This window comes from Dendrobates tinctorius, unplaced genomic scaffold, assembly GCF_039654945.1.
Source record: "Dendrobates tinctorius isolate UK_male_01 unplaced genomic scaffold, ASM3965494v1 ptg000104l, whole genome shotgun sequence".
Taxonomy (NCBI): Eukaryota; Metazoa; Chordata; class Amphibia; order Anura; family Dendrobatidae; genus Dendrobates; species Dendrobates tinctorius.
The window spans coordinates 9982501-10004750 of record NW_027361772.1 but is presented as its reverse complement, the minus strand read 5'-3'; the positions used below and the strand labels follow the sequence as shown (position 1 = coordinate 10004750).

The 22250-nt window shown below is 47.1% G+C and overlaps 1 protein-coding gene across 1 annotated transcript in view; it reads left to right on the top strand.

Moving 5' to 3' along the window:
• The first annotated feature begins 22198 nt into the window (after nt 1-22198).
• LOC141100451 (uncharacterized) overlaps nt 22199-22250 on the top strand; it is a 1718-nt gene continuing 1666 nt past the window's right edge. Inside the window, exon 1 of the mRNA XM_073588958.1 lies at nt 22199-22250. This exon is cut by the window's right edge and continues 156 nt beyond it. The gene's annotated coding sequence lies outside the window, so the exon portion shown is untranslated.

Below are 22250 nucleotides of genomic sequence, written 5' to 3'. Positions count from 1 at the left end.
AAATCACTGGTGGAGTCACTCCCTTGCAAGAAGAAAGAAAAAAAAAAGGAAAAGACCTATACAACAATGGACAAGACATAGAATAAATAAAAACATGTGCAATACACACGTATAAATGCATAAATACATAGCAACTATCAAATGACAAGCAACAAAAAAATAAACCCCCCCCCCTCAAAAAAAAAAAAAAAAAAAACACCAAAAATCTCAGCACTCAATAGAAATACATAAGATCATTTCTATAATTTAGACCTTGCGGATATCGTGCATCAAGCGCAAGTATCCAGAAGGCTTCCCGACAGTGTAGTAAATGTTCCCAGTCACCCCCTCTGGGGGGTTTCAATACCCGTTCTATTCCCTTAACTTTAAGACTGCATAAATTACCCTTGTGTATTTCAAGGAAATGTTTGGACAAGCCAGACACATTCCTACGACTGGACATAGACTCTGGATTAGAAGCGGTGATGTGCTCACTTAGTCTCCTCTTCAGGCTGCGTGTAGTACAGCCAATGTAATATAAACTGCACAATGTGCACTCTGCCATATACACTAAGTGTGTGGTGTTACAATTCATGTAGGTTTTAATTTTGTAGGTTTGTTGTGTACTAAAATTAACAAATTTATCTGTAATATCCATATAGCGGCACAAACCACACAATTTTTCACCACACTTATAATTGCCCAAGTAATTTAACCACGTAGGTTTAGTGCAATCAGACAAATACAATGAGGGAGACAAAAAATGACTCAAATTTTTAGCTCTCTTTGGAACACACCTATGTCCACCAGCCAATATCTGCGATAAGACTGGATCTTGATGCAGTAAGGGAAGATGTTTATTTATGATTTTAATAACACCCTTGTAATCTGAACTGAAAGCGGTAGAAAAAGTGGGAATATTTTTATTTTGATTAGTGTGTACCATGTCATTTTGCAATAAACTACTCCTAGTTTTGTTATCCACTTTCTTAATAGCCCTATTTAACATCCAGTTCTTATAACCCCTTTTTGATAGCCTGGTGCAAATTTTACGACGCTCGGATTCATAAAGAGCGTCATTAGAGCATGATCTTTTGGCACGGATTAATTCACCCAACGGTAAATTTCGTATCACATGTGGCGGGTGACAACTATCCGCATGCAATATGGCATTACCACTGGTATCTTTTCTATATAGGGAAGTATATATATTCCCCGTTTTGACATCTCCCATAATTTTAACATCCAGATATGTGGCACAAATGCCATGTATTTCGTGGATTGAGGATGCTGGCCAGCCAGTAGTCATCATCCTTCATCATTTTGGCAATGCGGGGGTCCCTTTTTAGGATCAGCAAGGCATAATCGCACATGTGGGCCAATGTTCCAGGTGTCAATGATGCACTGCCCGTGGTGGGTGGAGGAGCAGTTTCTGTCAAATCCACATCCCTACAGTCACGCACAAACACTGTCCCTGGCGTTCGAAAGCCAACATTTTCTCTTGCCCCCTTAGAAACATCCTCCTGCCCAAAATAATCATCCCCCTCATCCTCATCCTCTTCCTCTTCTTCCTCCACCTCATCCAGGACAGTTCCCTGACCAGACAATGGCTGACTGTAATCAAGACTTTCCTCCTCCTTCTTCCCTGCAGACGCCTGATCCTTAATGTGCGTCAAACTTTGCATGAGCAGACACCCCCACCACCCGTAACTTTTGGTGGGGGTGAAGGACACAAGGAAAGGGTTTTTTTTATGACCAGAACCCTGCACTGACGACTCTGTGCTTGCAGTTTTCGACCGTTCAGAAGAGGAGGCAATAGAGCTGGTGGCTGTTTCAGCAATGTACGCCAAAACCTGTTCCTGATGCTCCGGCTAAGCGGTTTTCCGACTCCAAGAAAAGGCAACCTTACAGGCCTTCTTGGCCCAGAGGATGACGCAGGATCAACACCTCCTGCCTTAGCTGCTATTGTGCTTTTGCCAGAACCAGCCGATGCACCACCACCATCAGTACTAGCTGCACCACCCTGCCCACGTCCGCGGACTCTTCCACCATACTTCCTCATGTTTGGGAAAATGTACCAAAAATACCAGCAGAGAGATGGTACTGTATGAGGAGCATCCAACTGTGTAAGGTATATTAAACAAATTAAATCATAGTATATATTATGTTAGTCACAGATGCTCTCACAGTATGTATTGGATCGTAAGCAGATATACGGAACTGTTTGAAAAACGGACACGACTCTAAGGTGTAGGTCTGGAAAAACGGACAAACTCCTCGGTTTTTTTTCCAGAGTCACACCCAGATAGCTTCTATTTGTCCGTGATACCAGCCGGAATACACGGTAGTGTGTGAGGAGCGTACACCGCTGTACGGTGTGTGTATGTAAAATTGTCAAGCTCCATGTATTTGTATACGGACTGACACACGCTGTCTCTGTCTAGTTTTGACTGTAATCAAACAGCAGATATACGAAACTGTTTGAAAAACAGACACGACTCTAAGGCGTAGGTCTGGAAAAACGGACAAACTCCTCGGCTTTTTCTTCAAGAGTCACACCCAGATAGCTTCTATTTGTCCGTGATACCAGCCGGAATACACGGTAGTGTGTGAGTAGCGTACACCGCTAGACGGTGTCTGTATGGAATATTGTCAAGCTCCGTGTATTTGTATACGGACTGACACATGCTGTCTCTGTCTAGTTTTGACTGTAATCAAACAGCAGATATACAAAACTGTTTGAAAAAATGACACAACACTAAGGTGTAGGTCTGGAAAAACGGACAAAATCCTCGGCTTTTTCTTCCAGAGTCACACCCAGATAGCTTCTATTTGTCCGTGATACCAGCCGGAATACACGGTAGTGTGTGAGGAGCGTACAACGCTAGACGATGTGTGAAAAAATGAACGCTCAGTAACTCACCAGGACAAAATAATAAAATTTGGAGTGCTTTGAAAAAAGCAGTTTGAACAGCAGTGTGCACACAGAAATGCTGCTAGCAGGTAGCCTTAAAAGGCTGCCCAATCACCACCAGTGCTGCTGCACACAACAAAAGTCCTCCCCTTTCACTGCACACTAACTTTGGTGAAAGTCGACGATTTTTGAAATTGACCGACCTGTTTCGCTCAACTCTAGTTATGTAAAATGTTTCCAATAAAAGCTTTAACTCAGTCCACATAAAAAGCAAATCCCCATTCAGGTCCATCATCTGCTAATGGAAATATAGGGAGCTTCCACAATACTGGCAGTGACGCGCCCCAGAGGCCGTGGCATACTCGGTACTGGGCCGGTTGTCTTAAAGGGATGTGTCACAGTGGCAGTGTCTCGGTCTGAGGCCCCAGGCGGTCATGTAAAAGGGGAGTATTGATTAGGGATAAAGTTTATGGAGTGTTCGACTGCAATATAGCCGGCACTGCAGATGATCCCTGGGATAGTAGATGGTGATGTCAGAGAAGATGTTTAACCCTCTCTAACCAGGGCTGGCCCCCAGAGATTGTGATGGAAGTAGAAGGCATGGAGTAATAAGGCAGGAGACAAGGAAAGTCACTTTATCATTTACTGTAGTTCAGGTGCAGTTCAGAGGAGACATTACAACTCTCATCAGGTTACAGTCTGCTCTGGAGAATGGGAGTTATCTTTCTCTCTGCTGTGACTCAGTGTAAGCTTCCTGCTATTCTAATCCCTTCAGGAACCAAGACTTCCCAGAGTTTGGAACTTCTAGTATAGCCTCTACTCACTGTGTTTTCCTCCTCGTGCAACTTGCAGCTTGGTTTCTGTGTGAAGCTCTTCTTGCACAATCCTTCACTGATCCTAGTTTTCTGCAGTCTTTCCGGGGTTAACACTCCACTCTTGGTTGTATAAACTCACACAGTCTCTCAGCTTACCACCCTGCTCTGAAAGCATGGATGGCCTAGGGGCTGACTTCCTGATTCTTATTAGCTTTACTCCAGAGGTAGCACATGTCATCATGGCTTCCAGGAGCGTTCTTCTTCCTTCTTCTTCACTGAAATAACAACTCTCGACTCCTCCCCCTCCCAGTTAGGGTATGTCTGCAAAGCTCTAAGCTTCAGACAAGTAAGGGAGTAAGGTAAATTGTGTGTGTGTGTTGCAGTCTCTATCAGAGAAAGCATAACTCCAATTTCTCAAAAAAACACATGCAAAACAGTACATATTTAAACCTTTTGTGGTGATAAAGACACAGGGTGCCTGTGACGGAGTCAGCTTATGCTGAGTCGTTTCCTTTAGAGTGGACCCTCTGGGTCGTGGCACCCACCCACCTAGGGCGAGCTGACCTTGTGAGGATCCACCCCCTATACAGGGAGTGTCAGGGGCAAGACCAAGGGGGTGAGCCATCACGACTGCTGGAACCAGACGGCCGGCTCAGGTAGACACTAAGTACGAGTGTCTGACGACAAAGGAAACAAGACAAGACTTGAATTCAAGGTATCTTCATTAAGGCAAACTCAGGGTTACATCAGGTGCAAGATGTGATAACAGGGAAAACACAGCAAGGTGCGTGCGAGGGCACGCCAAGGTCCATGGCATGGTACGTGCCAGGTGGCATGCCTGGGAACAGGCATGGGCTCAATGGCATCGGACTCCGGACAGCTGGCAACGATCGACATGATCAGGGCATCAGGCTGCGGACATAAGCTCCATACATCAGGCCGCAGTCATCAGGCTTACAATCTCTGGCAGCGATCAGCAGGTTCCAGGCATCCAGCAGGCAAACCAGGGTTCAGGCATGGAGGCATGACAGATCTACAGACAGTGCATGTTAGAGAACACGCCAAGGTCCAAGGCAAAGTTCCAGGGAGGGTGCGTGCTAGGGACACACCAGGGTCCAGGGCAAGGTGCAAGGCAAGGTGCGTTTGTAGGGGCATGCCAGGGTTCAAAGTATGAGACACGGTGTGTGTGTAGGGGACACGCCAGGGTTCAAAGTTCAAAGTACAAGACATGGTGCATGTGTAGGGACACCCCAGGATTCAAGGTCCAAGGTCCTGGGCGTGCTAGAGGAGCCGCCAGAGTTCAAGCTAAGGTCCTGCACATGCAGAGGGGCACGCCAGGGTTCAAAGTTCAAAGTACAAGACATGATGCGTGTGTAGGGACACGCCAGGGTTCAAGGTCCAAGGTCCTGGGCATGCTAGAGGAGCCGCCAGGGTTCAGGCTAAGGTCCTGCACATGCAGAGGATAAGGCAAGGGCCTGCGCGTGCTAGGAGGCATGCCAGGGTTCAGGCTAAGGCAAGGGCCTGCGCGTGCTTGGAGACACGCCAGGGTTCGGGCTAGGGCCTGTGCGTTGCAAGAGGGCACAACAGGGTACATGGCAAGACCTGCGTGTACTTTTAGAGAAGCACAGGGAGGTATGCCAAGGAGCAGGCTATGGCCTGCTCGTGCTAAGAGGGCACGCAATGCACAGTGCAGAGACAGCATGGGTGCAAGGAAGCACAGAGAGCACGGCTGGGGCACTGGCTAGCTGGTCGGGCTGAGGCACAGACAGACGGGCAAGACTCAGGCGAACCCGGCTGAGGCATAACAGGCGACACAGCTGTCACTGGCCGATGAGCACAGCTGAGGCACAAACAGGCGGGCATGGTTAGGGCGGGCACGGCTGAGGCACAAACAGGAGGCTAGAGAAGGCCAGGCTCATGCAAAGGGCACACAAAGAAACAAGGCAAGGCTAGGCAAAGTACAGAACAAGGAGCGGAATGTAGGCAGAAGCACAGAGCCAGATCAGAGAGAGTACAGGGCTAGCATTGGAGCGTAGGCCGAAGCCCAGAGCCGGGTCAAGGCAGAACCTTGAGACTAGACATGGAATGTGCTGGAGAGCACCATAGGGCAGAGTAAGGCCTCTTTTACACTTCCGTTTTTGACCATCAGTCGAAATCCGCCAGGTTTTGAAAAAAACGGATCCGCCATTTTTTTGCGGATCCGTTTTTTTCCCCATTGAGTTGCATTACTGGCGGATCTTGACGGATGGCCATCCGTTGGATCCGTTTTTGTGAGGATCCGCCAATTTTTTATCGTCCGCCGGCATGCTTGGACGGACCTTGCAACATTTTTTTTGTTATTGGATCCGCATTTTCTATTGCGCATGCCCAGAGAAAGGAAGTCAGGGAGAAAATTAACCTTGAAATCCTTTCTGGCGGACTATAAAAATTCTCTCTCTCTCTCTCTCTCTCTCTCTCTCTCTCCCAGCGGTTCCTTTAAAATTCGTCATTCTGCGGATCCGTCAACAAACGGATCCTGTGGCATCCGTTCACATCAGTTAGGAACGGATCCGCTTTTCCGCCTTTTTGGTGGATTTTAACTGACACGAAAAACTGAAGTGTGAAAGAGGCCTAAGGAAAACCAGGCAGAAACAGAGAACGTGGAAGTACTAGAAGGCTCAGAATAGCAAAGGCAAGACATAGTGAGACAGGCAAAGGTAGAGAACCTAGGAAGTACTACAAGTCAAAGAATAGCAAGACAACACATGGAACAAAAGACAACACAAGACATGGCACGAGACAAGAGGCAGAATACAAGCACAGAGAATGTGCAGAGAGGCACAACAGGGCAGAGTGCAGGGGCATAGAATACAGGGAGCGACCGAGCAGACCAAGCAGCCATGCAGGGAAGCAACACAATACTCAGGCCCCGACCATAGGAAGGGGTGGTCTGATATAGGGCATTAGCACCTGCACTTCCGGGTCAGGACCAGGGAAGGACTTCCGGTTCAGAACCTCCAGGATCATAGAGAGGCTAGCTAGATCAGATTCTGCTGGACCATAGAGAGGGTCACATGATCAGGGACTCCAGGACCACAGAGAGGACCGCTGGATTAGATACTGCTGGACATAGAGAGGGTCACACGATCAGGGTCTCCAGGATCACAGAGAGGACAGCTGCAGGCAAAGCCGAGACAGATGGTCACACAGCAATGGCATGTAGCCATGAGGTAAAACACACATGCACACTGGCAATGGCAGGCAGCCATGAGATGAGGCGCGCATGCACACTGCTCCAGGCATCTTGCAGCACAACAGTCACGAGGTGCGTGTGCATAAGACATAACGGGCATGTTAGTTCAGTGCACGTGCGCACTGCTCCAGGGGTCATGCAACATAACAGACATGGCGGGCATGATAGTTCAGTGCGCGTGTACACTGCTCCAGGGTTCATGCGGCATAACAGACATGGCGGGCATGACAGCGCCACATTCCCCCTTGTTAAAGGTAGAACGTCCTCGGGCTGCACAAGGAACATAAGCATATAACAAAATGACATAACATTTAAACTGAGTTGAGTCATGGATTACAGCCCAAAACCACTTCTGATTGGTTGGATCGTCCCTGAGTGCAGCTGCAGGGCACACAGACCATAATATGAAATTCACTGCACTGGCTGTTTTAGATGGCTTCCTGCCAAGGCACGATGAACGGGTTTTTCTTCTCAAGTTTAAGAGTCTTTACAAGAGTTCTTGTAGTAGAAAAAGGCATATTAACTACTGAAATCTCACATTAGTCCATGTGGGCACAACTTTAACATTTTTAGTAACGTTACCTAAGGCAAAGTTCAATAATAGTACAACTGAAAACTAACTTATTAATCTGAGACTATTGTACAAATCATTTATATAGCAAGAATGGGTTTGGCCCTGTGTGCTGCGCTGTGATCTGCGCAAGATAGGAATACTAGGCAACTTCCTACGAATCTTTGAACCTACCAATGGGTAGAACAGGTTCACTGCAGACTGTGGGCAAGTTTTCTGATTCTTCCACATGCAAAGCGTTAGTGGCTGGCATTAGCAGCTCATCGCTTACAGAACAATTTGGTGTCTCTGGTAAAGACCTTTGTGGGAACACCATTACTGGAACTACCACTGCGTTGTTAACTTGTAGCCAAGAACTAGGGAATTCACCCAGAATAGTGTGAATCTTTGTATCAGTCTTTTCTTTTAGCTGAGGATCTTCCTTAGTCTCAACTCTTTCACGCAATTGTGCTGGACGTACTTTCAGATTGTCTCTAGATATGGCAGTACTCGTTTCTCCGCCGTCTTTGGAGATAGTACACACTTTGCTGTTGTCATAGCTGGATGGTTGAATAGTGTAAGGCTGAGCCTCCCATTGGTCATCTAACTTGTGGTTTCTTCTCTTTTTCTTCAACACTTGTTCACCTGTTGGTAAGGGGGTTGCCACAGCATGTTTATTAAAGTTCCTTTCCTGTTTTTGCCTAGCTTGTGCAAGACTTTCCTCTATACATTGCTGAGCTTTTTGATACTGCAGTTGTCTTTCTGTATTCCAATCCATGTCCAATTGGCTGGATATGGTTTCAGGAGTTAGGACTCCCATTTCCTGGTCGATGGGGAGTTTACCTGGACGTGCACGCATCAAGTAAGCTGGGGCATAACCTGTTGCGCTGGTTGGGATATGATTGAACATTTCAATCAAATCAGGCAATTTCTCAGGCCATTGGTTCCTTTCTTCTAGTAGTAGTATGGTGTAGTTTTGATCTTTTTACATCCATAGAGGGAGCAAAATTCTTGAAAGACATCTGCTTCGAAGGCTGGACCTCTGTCTGTCAGCACTTGATCTGGGTAGCCATGGGGTCTGCAGAAATATTACTGGAATGCCTTTGCAGCTCTTCTTGCTGTTTGGTCTTTCACTGGAACGACCACTAGGAAACGGGAATAGTAATCCACTATTGTTAAGGCATAGGTATACCCTGATCGGCTTGGGGTTATTTGCACGTGGTCTAAGGCCACCAGTTCCAAAGGTTGTTTAGTGATGATTGGCTTTAAGGGGGCCCTTTGATTGGCAGACTTCTTTCTTCTGAAATTGCGTGGGCCGCATTCCCTACACCACTGTTCAATAGACTGTCTCATACCTGTCCAGAAGAAGTGGTCGCAGATGACTACTTCTAGCTTTTTCCAACCTAAGTGTCCCTCTTGATTGTGGTAAGCTTCCAAGACCATGGGCACGTCCTTTTTGGGGACCACGATCTGCCATACCAGTTCATGCGTACGTGGGTTAATAGCTCTTCGGATCAACTTGCCTTCAAAAAGGAACAGCTTCTTTCTCTCTTTCCACAACTGTCGGACATCTGCAGGCGCATCAGGAGCTGGAGATAAATCTGCTTCACCAAGGAGTTCTTTGACCATACATATAGCTGGGTCACTGCTCTACGTCTCTGCCCAACCATGGTGAGGTAGTGGATTAAGTGAAACTTTGTGAATGGCAAGACTTCTCGCTGTCATGTGGTTAGAGTCTTGGGAGACACCGTGGCGGTGGAATGCTGGCATCTCTATTTCCTCCAGGTCTTCTAGGTCTTTTACTGGAACAAGGGCATTTGGCATACGGGACAAGGCATCGTCATTGGCATTTTTAGTGCCAGCTCGTTATTTAATGGCGTACTAATAATTAGACAACCGAGCCATCCATCTTTGTTCCAAGGCGCCGAGCCTGGCGGTCTACAGATGGGTTAACGGATTGTTATCCGTATAGATGGTAAATTTAAATGAGGCCAAATAGTGCTTGAACCTCTCAGTCACTGCCCAAACGACAGCCAAGAATTCTAGCTTGAAGGAGCTATAGTTGGTAGGGTTCCTCTCAGTAGGACGAAGCTTCCGACTGGCGTAAGCAATGACTTTCTCCTTACCCTGCTGCACTTGAGATAGGACAGCTCCTAACCAAACATTGCTGGCATAGGTGTGCAGGATAAATGGCTGATCATAGTCTGGATATGCTAAGATCTCTTCTCCAGTAAGTGCTTGCTTAAGGCTGTTGAATGACTCATCCAACCTAGCATTCCACTCGATCAGGGGACTCTTGCCTCTGGCCTTTTTGGGTTGGCCAACTAGGGGATCTTGAAGAGGGGCTGCCAATTTAGTAAAGTCTTTGATAAAGCGTTTGTAGTATCCCACTAAGCCTAGGAATTGTCTGACCTCTTGGATGTTGGTGGGTACTTGCCAGTCTCTGATGACAGTCACTTTATCTGGGTCAGGGGCTACTCCCTCTTCGCTCATGACATGGCCTAAATACTGCACTTTGGGCTTTAGGAGATGACATTTAGATGGTTTTACCTTTAAGCCGAAGTTGGACAACGCCTCCAAGACCTCTGCCAGTTGTTGCAGATGTTCCTCATAGGTCCTGGAATATACAATCACATCATCCAAGTACAATAGCACAGTCTCAAAGTTCATATGTCCCAGGCAACATTCCATAATTCTCTGAAAGGTCCCAGGAGCACTGCTCAATCTGAACAGCATGTAATTAAATTCACATAGCCCCATAGGAGTAGTGAACGCAGTTTTTTCTTTGTCTGCCTCAGCAACAGGAACCTGCCAGTCCCCACTGGTTAAGTCCAAATTGGAGAATTACCTAGCTGATTTTAACGCTGCTAGAGATTCGTCTATGCGCGGTAAGGGGTATGCATTTTTGTGAGTAATTTTGTTAAGTTGTCTGTAATCTACACACATGCGCATGGTACCATATTTCTTTTTGACTAACACCAGGGGAGCTGCCCAAGGACTGTAGCTATCTCTGATTACCCTTGCTTGTTTCATTTCTCTTAGCATACCTTTTGCACACTGATAATGAGCTGGAGGTACAGGACGATACCTTTCTTTGATAGGTGAGTGATCACCTGTGGGGATGTTATGTTGAAACCCTTTTACCTGCCCAAAATGCAAGGGATGCTTACCGAAAACCCTCTCGTATTCTTGAACAACCCGCTGCACTCCATTTTTCTGATGTACAGGAGTGGAGTCGTTGCCAACATGTATCTTTTGGAACCATTCCTCCATCTGAACAGAAGAGCCATTGCCATCCATCGCTTCTGACGGATCCAAGGGTTCTGCAGCCTGAATATCATTGTTGCTGACTGTAAATAGTTTGGCTATGGTTGCATAACGGGGCAAGCGAGCTTCCTCCTCTCCACAGTTCAGAACATGTACCGGGACCCTGCCCCTTTTAACATCAACAATTCCCCTGGCCCTCAGCACAGTAGGTCTGCTATCTGAGTAGACTGGTTCAAGGAGAGCTGGCTGCTCTGCACCAGATGAGGGTCTCACTCCTAGGGGGAAGCTTAATGGAGTGGGGATCACTCACCCTTACGCTACCAATCTCTCCACCAGTTAACACCACCTGCTGTTGCTGCACAATAGCCTTGATATCTTTATTGAGGGCATGCTGTTCTTTGTACGGGGCCGACTCGGCTATGTCTTTCAAAATGGTGATGACCTCGCTTAAACAATTTTCAATCACATTTGTGCCCAATGTTATGATAGGTTGACACTCTGCTCTTTCCACCTCTACCACCACAAAGACCTCGAGCTTTGAGCTCCACCTTCCCCACTTTAATGACAACCTCTTTGTACCCCACCTGTGTAAGAGGTTGACCATTACTTGCTATTAGTGACAAGTAGTGTTGAGCGATACCTTCCGATATCTTGAAATATCGGATCGGATTGGATCGGACCAATACCCAAAAAGTATCAGATATCGCCGATTCCGATACAGGAAACCAATGCCAGTCAATGGGACACAAATATCGGAATTAAAATAAACCCTTTCTTTCCTTGTAGATTAATTCTACATGAAGAAAAACAACTAAGAATAATGTAGAATGTATTGGGGATGGTGGAGGAGACATTAAAGGCATAGAGGTTTAGCCCAGTCAAAAGGAATAGTATGAATACATTTTTTTTAAGACGTTCTGAGTTACAAAGATATTGACTATGTTAACCTTTGTTATATTTTGTCAGATATGTATGTTTCACTACTTCCATGCTCTTCACCTTCTTTTTTACTCTCCCACACTTTCTCCTTTATCATCCTCAGCAGCAGCAGCATCGTTTTCATCAACTTCTTCTTCACCTTCTTCCTATTATTCTTTTTTTTACATTCTTCATATTCTTCTTATTCAACTATCATTCTTCTTCATATTCTACTTCTTCATCTTCTTCCTATTCTTCTTCTTCATCATATTCTTATTTGTGACAGACATTCCTGTAGTTGTTATCTATAAAAGTTTGAAAATTACAGCTTCCGTTCTGCCTGTCACAAAAGATTTACAACAGGATTTGTCCACGTTCAGTTTGGCCTGCAGCAGCAGGCATTTTCCAGGGGCACCACGAGGAGGAACGGACTCACCCCCATACACTGCTTAGTCTTCTTCTGCTTATAATTTAGATAATATCTTTTGCTCTGATTTTTTGTCTTATGCTTAATGTTCTTCTGCTTTTTGTTCTTCTGCTTCTTGGTCTTCTGTCTCTTGTTGTTCTGTATCTTGGTTGTTGTCTTCATGTTCTTTGTCCTCTTGGTCATCTTCTTCAGGGTCATCTTTTTGGTCTTCTTTGGGGTGGTCTTCAGGGTCGTCGTCAGGGAGATCCAGGGTGATTACTAAAAACCATTTCAAAAAGCTTGAACTTGGAAATGTAGCAGAAGGTACAAGAAGGCTGAGGAACTGCCGAGAACCAGCTGACGGTACTGGAACCCGGTTACTAAGCAGGAGGCACCTGTGCTAGAAAGCACTACCAAGGACCAGCAGACGTTGCTGGAACTCGGATACCGAGATGGAGTCATGTAAGCCAAAGGCACCGCCGAGAACCAGCTGCCGGTGCTGGAACCCGGAGGGGCAGCAGAAGGAACAAGAGCCAATGGAACAACCGTGGACCAGCTGACGGTGCTGGAACCCGGAGGGGTAGCAGAAGGAACAAGAGCCAATGGCACTACCGAGGACCAGCTGATGGTACTGGAACCCGGTTACTAAGCAGGAGGTACCTGTGCTAGAAAGCACTACCAAAGACCAGCAGACGTTGCTGGAACTCGGATACCGAGATGGAGGCACCTAAGCCAAAGGCACTGCCAAGAACCAGCTGACGGTGCTGGAACCTGGAGGGGCAGCAGAGGGAACAAGAGCCAATGGAACTACCGAGGACCAGCTGACGGTGCTGGAACCCAGAGGGGCAGCAGAAGGAACAAGAGCCAATGGCACTACCGAGGACCAGCTGACGGTACTGGAACCCGGTTACTAAGCAGGAGGTACCTGTGCTAGAAAGCACTACCAAGGAACAGCAGATGTTGCTGGAACTCAGATACCGAGATGGAGGCGCCTAAGCCAAAGGCACTGCCGAGAACCAGCTGACAGTGCTGGAACCCGGAGGGGCAGCAGAAGGAACAAGAGCCAATGGCAGTACCGAGGACCAGCTGACGGTACTGGAACCCGGTTACTAAGCAGGAGGTACCTGTGCTAGAAAACACTACCAAGGACCAGCAGACGTTGCTGGAACTTGGATACCGAGATGGAGGCACCTGAGCCAAAGGCACTGCCGAGAACCAGCTGATGGTGCTGGAACCCGGAGGGGCAGCAGAAGGTACCCCTGAAAAACAACGTTGCAAGGCCGCGAGCTGGCCGCAGTTACCGAAACCTACAGTCCTACAGGGGGTGCTTGTCCTATTGACACTACGGAACCAGCCTTTATTGCCAGATCCCGCAGCCCACATAGGAAGCACCTAAACTGCAGGCACCATAGAGTCGGCTAACCCGACCGCAACGCAACAGGACAACGTATTGGTGCCAAAGTGACGTTGACACTTCCCAGAAACAGCTGGCGTGCTGGAACCTGGCTGGGCAGGAGGGAGTACCCGTGCCAAAGACACTGCCGAGAACCAGCTGACGGTGTTGGAACCCGGAGGGGCAGCAGAAGGAACAACAGCCAATGGCACTAACGAGGACCAGCTGACGATACTGTAAGGCTAATTTCACACTTGCTTTTTTTTGCAGCGCGTTTTTCCCGCAAAAAAACGCATTGAAAAAACGCATACAAATGCATACAACTGCTGCGTTTTTTTCAAGCATTTTTATGAGCATGCATGAAAAAAACGCAGTGTTTTTATGCGTTTGTATGCATTTTTAGTGCGTTTTTACCGCGTTTGCGTTTTTTCCAAACATTAGGTGGCCCCTCACACTAACCCAAACCATGACTTTACTAACCCTAACCCTAACCCTAACCCTAACCCTGACCCTAACCCTAACCCTGACCCTAACCCTAACCCTATCCCTGACCCTAACCCTGACCCTAACCCTAACCCTAACCCTGACCCTAACCCTAACCCTAAACCTAACCCTGACCCTAACCCTAACCCTGACCCTAACCCTGACCCTAACCCTAACCATGACCCTAACCCTTAACCAAACCATACTAACCCTAACCCAAACCCTAAACCCTAACTAACCCTAACCCTGACCCTAACCCAAACCCTGACCCTAACCCTAACCCTAACCCTGACCCTAACCCTAACCCTGACCCTAACCCTAACCCTATCCCTGACCCTAACCCTAACCCTAACCCTAACCCTGACCCTAACCCTAACCCTAAACCTAACCCTGACCCTAACCCTGACCCTAACCCTAACCCTAACCATGACCCTAACCCTTAACCAAACCATACTAACCCTAACCCAAACCCTAAACCCTAACTAACCCTAACCCTGACCCTAACCCAAACCCTGACCCTAACCCTAACCCTGACCCTAACCCTGACCCTAAACCCCCTTAACTAACCCTAACTCTAACCCAAACCCCTAAATTCCATGGTTAACAAAAAAAACGCATGTGCAAAAAAACGCATACATAAGCATGCCAATGCGCACATATGTGCACCCATAGACTTATAATGGGTGTCTTGCTGTAAAAAAACGCATTGCGTGCGCATGCGTTTTTTTGAGGCAAGTCGGACGCCCAAAAAATGCAACAGGATGCATTTTGTGCGCCCGAGCGCATACCACAAAAAAACGCATGCGTGCAAAAACGCATACAAACGCGTGTGTATGCGCACATAAGCGCATCCCATGCAAAGTATAGGAAAAAAAATCGCATGCGTTTTTTAGCGCTAAAATACCGCGAAAAAAAACGCAAGTGTGAAACCAGCCTAACACGGTTACTAAGCAGGAGGCACCTGTGCTAGAAAGCACTACCAATGACCAGCAGACATTGCTGCAACTCGGATACCGAGATGGAGGCATCTAAGCCAAAGGCACTGCCGAGAACCAGCTGATGGTGCTGGAACCCGGAGGGGCAGCAGAAGGTACCCCTGAAAAAAAAACATTGCAAGGCCACGAGCCGGCCGCAGTTACTGAAACCCACAGTCCTACAGGGGGTGCTTGTCCTATTGGCACTACGGAACCAGCCTTTGTTGCCAGATCCCGCAGCCCACATAGGAAGCACCTAAACTGCAGGCACCATAGAGTCGGCTAACCCGACCACAACACGACAGGGCAACGTATTGGTGCCAAAGTGACGTTGACACTTCCAGGAAACAGATGGCGTGCTGGAACCAGGCTGGGCAGGAGGGAGTACCCGTGCCAAAGACACTGCCAAGAACCAGCTGACGGTGCTGGAAACTGGAGGGGTAGCAGAAGCTACAAGAGCCAATGGCACTACTGAGGACCAGCTGACGGTACTGGAACACAGTTACTAAGCAGGAAGTACAGTGTGGCAAAAAAGTATTTAGTCAGTCAGCAATAGTGCAAGTTCCACCACTTAAAAAGATGAGAGGCGTCTGTAATTTACATCATAGGTAGACCTCAACTATGGGAGACAAACTGAGAAAAAAAAATCCAGAAAATCACATTGTCTGTTTTTTTTTCATTTTATTTGCATATTATGGTGGAAAATAAGTATTTGGTCAGAAACAAGCAATCAAGATTTCTGGCTCTCACAGACCTGTAATTTCTTCTTTAAGAGTCTCCTCTTTCCTCCACTCATTACCTGTAGTAATGGCACCTGTTTAAACTTGTTATCAGTATAAAAAGACACCTGTGCACACCCTCAAACAGTCTGACTCCAAACTCCACTATGGTGAAGACCAAAGAGCTGTCAAAGGACACCAGAAACAAAACTGTAGCCCGGCACCAGGCTGGGAAGACTGAATCTGCAATAGCCAACCAGCTTGGAGTGAAGAAATCAACTGTGGGAGCAATAATTAGAAAATGGAAGACATACAAGACCACTGATAATCTCCCTCGATCTGGTGCTCCACGCAAAATCCCACCCCGTGGGGTCAGAATGATCACAAGAACGGTGAGCAAAAATCCCAGAACCACGCGGGGGGACCTAGTGAATGAACTGCAGAGAGCTGGGACCAATGTAACAAGGCCTACCATAAGTAACACACTACGCCACCATGGACTCAGATCCTGCAGTGCCAGACGTGTCCCACTGCTTAAGCCTGTACATGTCCGGGCCCGTCTCAAGTTTGCTAGAGAGCATTTGGATGATCCAGAGGAGTTTTGGGAGAATGTCCTATGGTCTGATGAAACCAAACTGGAACTGTTTGGTAGAAACACAACTTGTCGTGTTTGGAGGAAAAAGAATACTGAGTTGCATCCATCAAACACCATACCTACTGTAAAGCATGGTGGTGGAAACATCATGCTTTGGGGCTGTTTCTCTGCAAAGGGGCCAGGACGACTGATCCGGGTACATGAAAGAATGAATGGGGCCATGTATCGTGAGATTTTGAGTGCAAACCTCCTTCCATCAGCAAGGGCATTAATGATGAAACGTGGCTGGGTCTTTCAACATGACAATGATCCAAAGCACACCGCCAGGGCAACGAAGGAGTGGCTTCGTAAGAAGCATTTCAAGGTCCTGGAGTGGCCTAGCCAGTCTCCAGATCTCACCCCTATAGAAAACCTTTGGAGGGAGTTGAAAGTCCGTGTTGCCAAGCCAAAAGCCAAAAACATCACTGCTCTAGAGGAGATCTGCATGGAGGAATGGGCCAACATACCAACAACAGTGTGTGGCAACCTTGTGAAGACTTACAGAAAACGTTTGACCTCTGTCATTGCCAACAAAGGATATATCACAAAGTATTGAGATGAAATTTTGTTTCTGACCAAATACTTATTTTCCACCATAATATGCAAATAAAATGAAAAAAAAACAGACAATGTGATTTTCTGGATTTTTTTTTCTCGGTTTGTCTCCCATAGTTGAGGTCTACCTATGATGTAAATTACAGATGCCTCTCATCTTTTTAAGTGGTGGAACTTGCACTATTGCTGACTGACTAAATACTTTTTTGCCCCACTGTATCTCTGCTAGAAAGCACTACCAAGGACCAGCAGACGTTGCTGGAACTCGGATACCGAGATAGAGGCACCTAAGCCAAAGGCACTGCCGAGAACCAGCTGACGGTGCTGAACCAAGAGGGGCAGCAGAAGGTACCCCTGAAAAAAAATGTTGCAAGGCCGCGAGCCGGCCGCAGTTACCGAAACCCACAGTCCTACAGGGGGTGCTTGTCATATTGGCACTACGGAACCAGCCTTTATTGCCAGAACCCGCAGCCCACATAGGAAGCACCTAAACTGCAGGCACCATAGAGTCGGCTAACCCAACCGCAACACGACAGGACAATGTATTGGTGCCAAAGTGACGTTGACACTACCCGGAAACAGCTGGCGTGCTGGAACCAGGCTGGGCAGGAGGGAGTACCTGTGCCAAAGACACTTCTGAGCAGCAACTGGTGGTGTTGGAGCCCAGGGATTACAGTAGAAACAGAGTGTAGCCAGAGGCCTAATTGGAGCAAGTTTAAAATCTGAAGTAGTGTGAATGTGGACAGAGCAGGCGAAATTGCAGGACACACAGCAGGCATGGAGCTGACGTTACTGAACCCCACTTACAAAGGAGCTAGTGTTTTTCTCTGTGCAGACGGCACTTCTGAGCAACAACTGGCGGTGTTGGAGCACAGGGTCAATCATGGTGTAGGCTAAGGCCTAATTGGAGCAAGTTTAATATCTGATGTTGGGATGAATGTGGAGGGAGCAGGAGATATTGCCGGACACACAGCAGGGGAGCAGCTGGCGTTACTGAACCCCACTAACACAGGAGCTAGTGTTTTTCTCTGTGCAGACGGCACTTTTTTTTTGTAATTCTTTATTTGCAGATGGCACTTTTGAGCACCAACTGGCGGTGTTGGAGCACAGGGTCAACCATAGTGTAGGCTAAGGCCTAATTGGAGCAAGTTTAAAATCAGTTGTAGTGTGAATGTGGAGGGAGCAGGAGAAATTGCCGGACACACAGCAGGGGAGCAGCTGGCGTTACTGAACCCCACTAACACTGGAGCTAATGTTTTTCTCTGTGCAGACGGCACTTCTGAGCAGCAACTGGCAGTGTTGGAGCCCAGGGTCAATCATGGAGTAGGCTAAGGCCTAATTGGAGCAAGTTTAATATCTGATGTTGAGATGAATGTGGAGGGAGCAGGAGATATTGCCGGACACACAGCAGGGGAGCAGCTGGCGTTACTGAACCCCACTAACACAGGAGCTAGTGTTTCTCTCTGTGCAGACGGCAATTCTGAGCAGCAACTGGCGGTGCTGGAGCACAGGGTCAATCATGGTGTAGGCTAAGCCCTAATTGGAACAAATTTAACCCCTTCCCGACCAATGATGCCTACGTAGGCGTCATAAAAAGTCGTGCCCAAACGACCCATGACGCCTACGTAGGCGTCATGCTATAAATTGCCCTCCTGCGGGTCTGGTGACCAGGGTCACTGAAAGGTCACCCGACCCATACACAAAGGACCCTTTATGCTTCACCACAGGGGGGGTGGCCTAGCCCCCACGTGGCTACGATCGCTCTGATTGGCTGTTGAGAGTGAAACAGCCAATCAGAGCGATAGTAATATTTCATCAATGAAATTTGATGAAATATTACAATCCAGCCATGGCCGATGCTGCAGTAGCATCAGACATGACTGGAAACACTAATTTAACCCCCCCACACCGGCTGGCGGGGCGATCGGTCCCCGCCACGGACTGACAGCAGAGATGGGCTGCTGCTGTCACGATCTGCCCCCCCTCCCCTTCCCTCCGATCCCCCCATAGTCCGATCCCCCCTCACCCTCCCCAGTACCTGTCACGTCCCGCTCCGGCTCCCGGTGTCCCGCCGTCCCTCCCGCATGGGCGCTGCCATCTTTGAAAATGGCGGGCGCATGCGCAGTACGATTGTAATATTTCACCAATTAAATTTGGTGAAATATTGCAATCTGTCCATGGTCGATGCTGCAATAGCATCGGCCATGGCTGGAGACAGCAATCAGACCCCTCACCCACCGACTGATGGCGCCGATCGGCTGCCGCCACCGACTGACGGCAGCGATCGGACGCCGCAGTCATCATCAGGTCCCCTCCCCCTTCCCTCCGCTCCCCCCAGCCTTCCGATCCCCCCCACCGCCCATGTACCTCCTGTCCCTCTGACCGTCCCGGTGTCCTGCATCATGGGCGCCGCCATCTTGGAAAATGGCGGCGCATGCGCAGTGCGCCGGCTGCAGATTCATTCATTTATTTTGATCACTGTGAGAAACTCTCACAGTGATCAAAATAAAAAAAAGTAAATAACCCCCCCCTTTATCACCCCCATAGGTAGGGACATATAATAAAATAAAGAAAATATTTTTATTTTTCCATTAGGGTTAGAATTAGGGTTAGGGTTGGAATTAGGGTTAGGGTTGGAATTAGGGTTAGGGCTGGAATTAGGGTTAGGGTTGGAATTAGGGTTAGGGTTGGAATTAGGGATAGGGTTGGAATTAGGGTTAGAGTTGGAATTAGGGTTGGGATTAGGGTTAGGGTTGTGATTAGGGTTAGGGTTGGAATTAGGGTTAATATTAGGGTTAAGGGTGGGTTGGGGTTGGGATTAGGGTTAGGCTTGTAGTTAGGGTTAGAGTTGGGATTAGGGTTAGGGGTGTGTTGGGGTTAGGGTTGTGGTTAGGGTTATTAGGGTTGGGATTAGGGTTAGGCGTGTGTTGGGGTTAGGGTTGGAGTTAGAATTGATGGGTTTCCACTGTTTAGGCACATCACGGGGTCTCCAAACGCGACATGGCGCCACTATTTATTCCAGCCAATTTTGCGTTTAAAAAGTCAAACAGTGCTCCCTCCATTCCAAGCCCCGACGTGTGTCCAAACAGTGGTTTACCCCCACATATGGGGTATCAGCATACTCAGGAAAAATTGCACAACAACTTTAGGGGTCTAATTTCTCCTGTTACCCTTGGAAAAATAATTAATTGGGGGCTAAAATAATTATTTTTGTGGAAAAAATATAATTTTTTTATTTTCATGGCTTTGCGTTATAAACTTCTGTGAAGCACTTGGGGGTTCGAAGTGCTCACCAGACATCTAGATAAGTTCCTTGGGGGGTCTAATTTCCAAAATGGGGTCACTTGTGGGGGTTTCTACTGTTTAGGCACATCAGGAGCTCTGCAAAAGTAACATAACGCCTGCAGACCATTCCATGAAGTCGGCATTTTAAAACGTCACTACTTCCCTTCCGAGCCCCGACGTGTGCCCAAACAGTGGTTCCCCCCCACATATGGGGTACCAGCGTACTCAGGAGAAACTGGACAACACCTTTAGGGGTCCAATTTCTCCTGTTACCATTGTGAAAATAAAAATTAGGCTGGTTTCACATTTGCGCTTTTGTGCACAGCGCATCGTGCGCACCAGTGCGCATGCGCACTGCGCACCTGTATTTAACATGACGTGCGCATGGTCTTGCGCATACTTGCGCTTTCGTGCGCATGCGTTTTTTTGTCTTTCGCGCCAGGCGCGTCAGACGCAACATGTTGCATTTTTGGTTCCGCCCTGTCTCGTCAAAAAAACGCATGCGCACGCTTGCGCACGGAATGCGCAAAAACACCACACTGGAGCCTATGGGAGCGCATACGTGCGCATGGTCTTGCGCACGCTTGCGTTTTTATGCGCATGCGTTTTTAAAATAAACACGACTGAAATGTGGTCTAGACAGTAAAAAAAAAAATTAAACTAAGGTGATAAAATGGTGTGGGCACTGCACTGGGATTCCACAATACTTTAAGGATTGCTCACGAGTGGACACACAGCACAAGCTGCACCAATGTAAGTATGAAAAACCTAATGTCTGGCTGAAATTTCAATACATTTCTATGTACTTATGTCTCTTTTTTTTTTATTGCAGCATGTCTTCATCTGGTGAGGAATATGTCCCCGGGACAGGGCAAGAGGCAGAAGAAGTGAGTACCATGCTTCCGTATGGATTGGAAAAAATAAACACATGTGGTTAATTTTTTTTGTTTAATTTTCAGACCTCATCCTCCATCACGCCACCACCACCGGAGGAACGGCAGGAGCAGCAAGGCCAAGTGCGGGCGGGAAGACGTGATGTAAGTACAGACGGACAGTTTTTTTTTTTTTACTTAATTTCTATGCTGGTTTATTTTCTTTTTTTTTTGAACTGCATTGAAAATTCTTTCAGGTGTTTATTTTTTTATGTTTTTGGTAAATTTTTATTAGTATTTTTTGGTAATTTTCCTTGTTTTTTTTGCTGCTTTTTTGGTTACAGATTTTTTTTTAAAATTAATTTCTAGGCTGGTTTATTTTCTTTTTTTTTTGGTATTTTTTAAAGTATTTTTTTTAAATTTTCATGGTTGTTTTTTTTCGATGTTTGTTGCTTTTTTTGCATTTATTTTCATTTAAAACAAAAAAATTTTTCATGGCTTGTGTATCAATATCTAAAGCTCAAAGTGTGTATGTGTGTATGTATGTGTGTGTGTGTGTGTGTGTGTGTGTGTGTGTGTGTGTGTATGTTTGTTTGTTTGGGTATATGGGCACGGGACTATGGGATGGCGGATATGTATGATGGTATATGGGCACAGGACTATGGGATGGAGGATATATATGATGGGTATATGGGCATGGGACTATGGGATGGAGGATATGTATGATGGTATATATGGGCACGGGACTATGGGATGGAGGATAATTATAATTTTCTATGACTAACCACAGTTAGTTACTATGCCCGGGCAGCGCCGGGCTCTTCAGCTAGTTTTTGAGATTTTTTATTTTAAAATCTTTCAAAGATTAATGTTTGTCTTTCTTTTCTAGGCTCCACAGCGGGAGGAGGACCTCGCCCTGGACAACGACGAGCTCATCCGTCTAGTCCAGGAGCGAGTCCCGTTGTGGGACACCCGTCACCAACTGCAATCGGACAACGTGGTGATCCGGCGGCTCTGGAACGAGGTGGCCGCATCGCTGATGGATGGCTGGGACAACGCCTCTCCCCGGGTCCGCAAGGATTTTCGTAAGTATTTAAATGCAGTGTGATGCAGCAGTGATCTTAGCCGGGATCACCCAACTGTGTGTGATGCTATTAACTCCATGGAGTTTCTATCATCACACACAGTTGGATGATCACAGCCTCCAGTGCATAGTCTTACTTTTTTTCTTTTTTTTTTTTCCACCACAGTGAA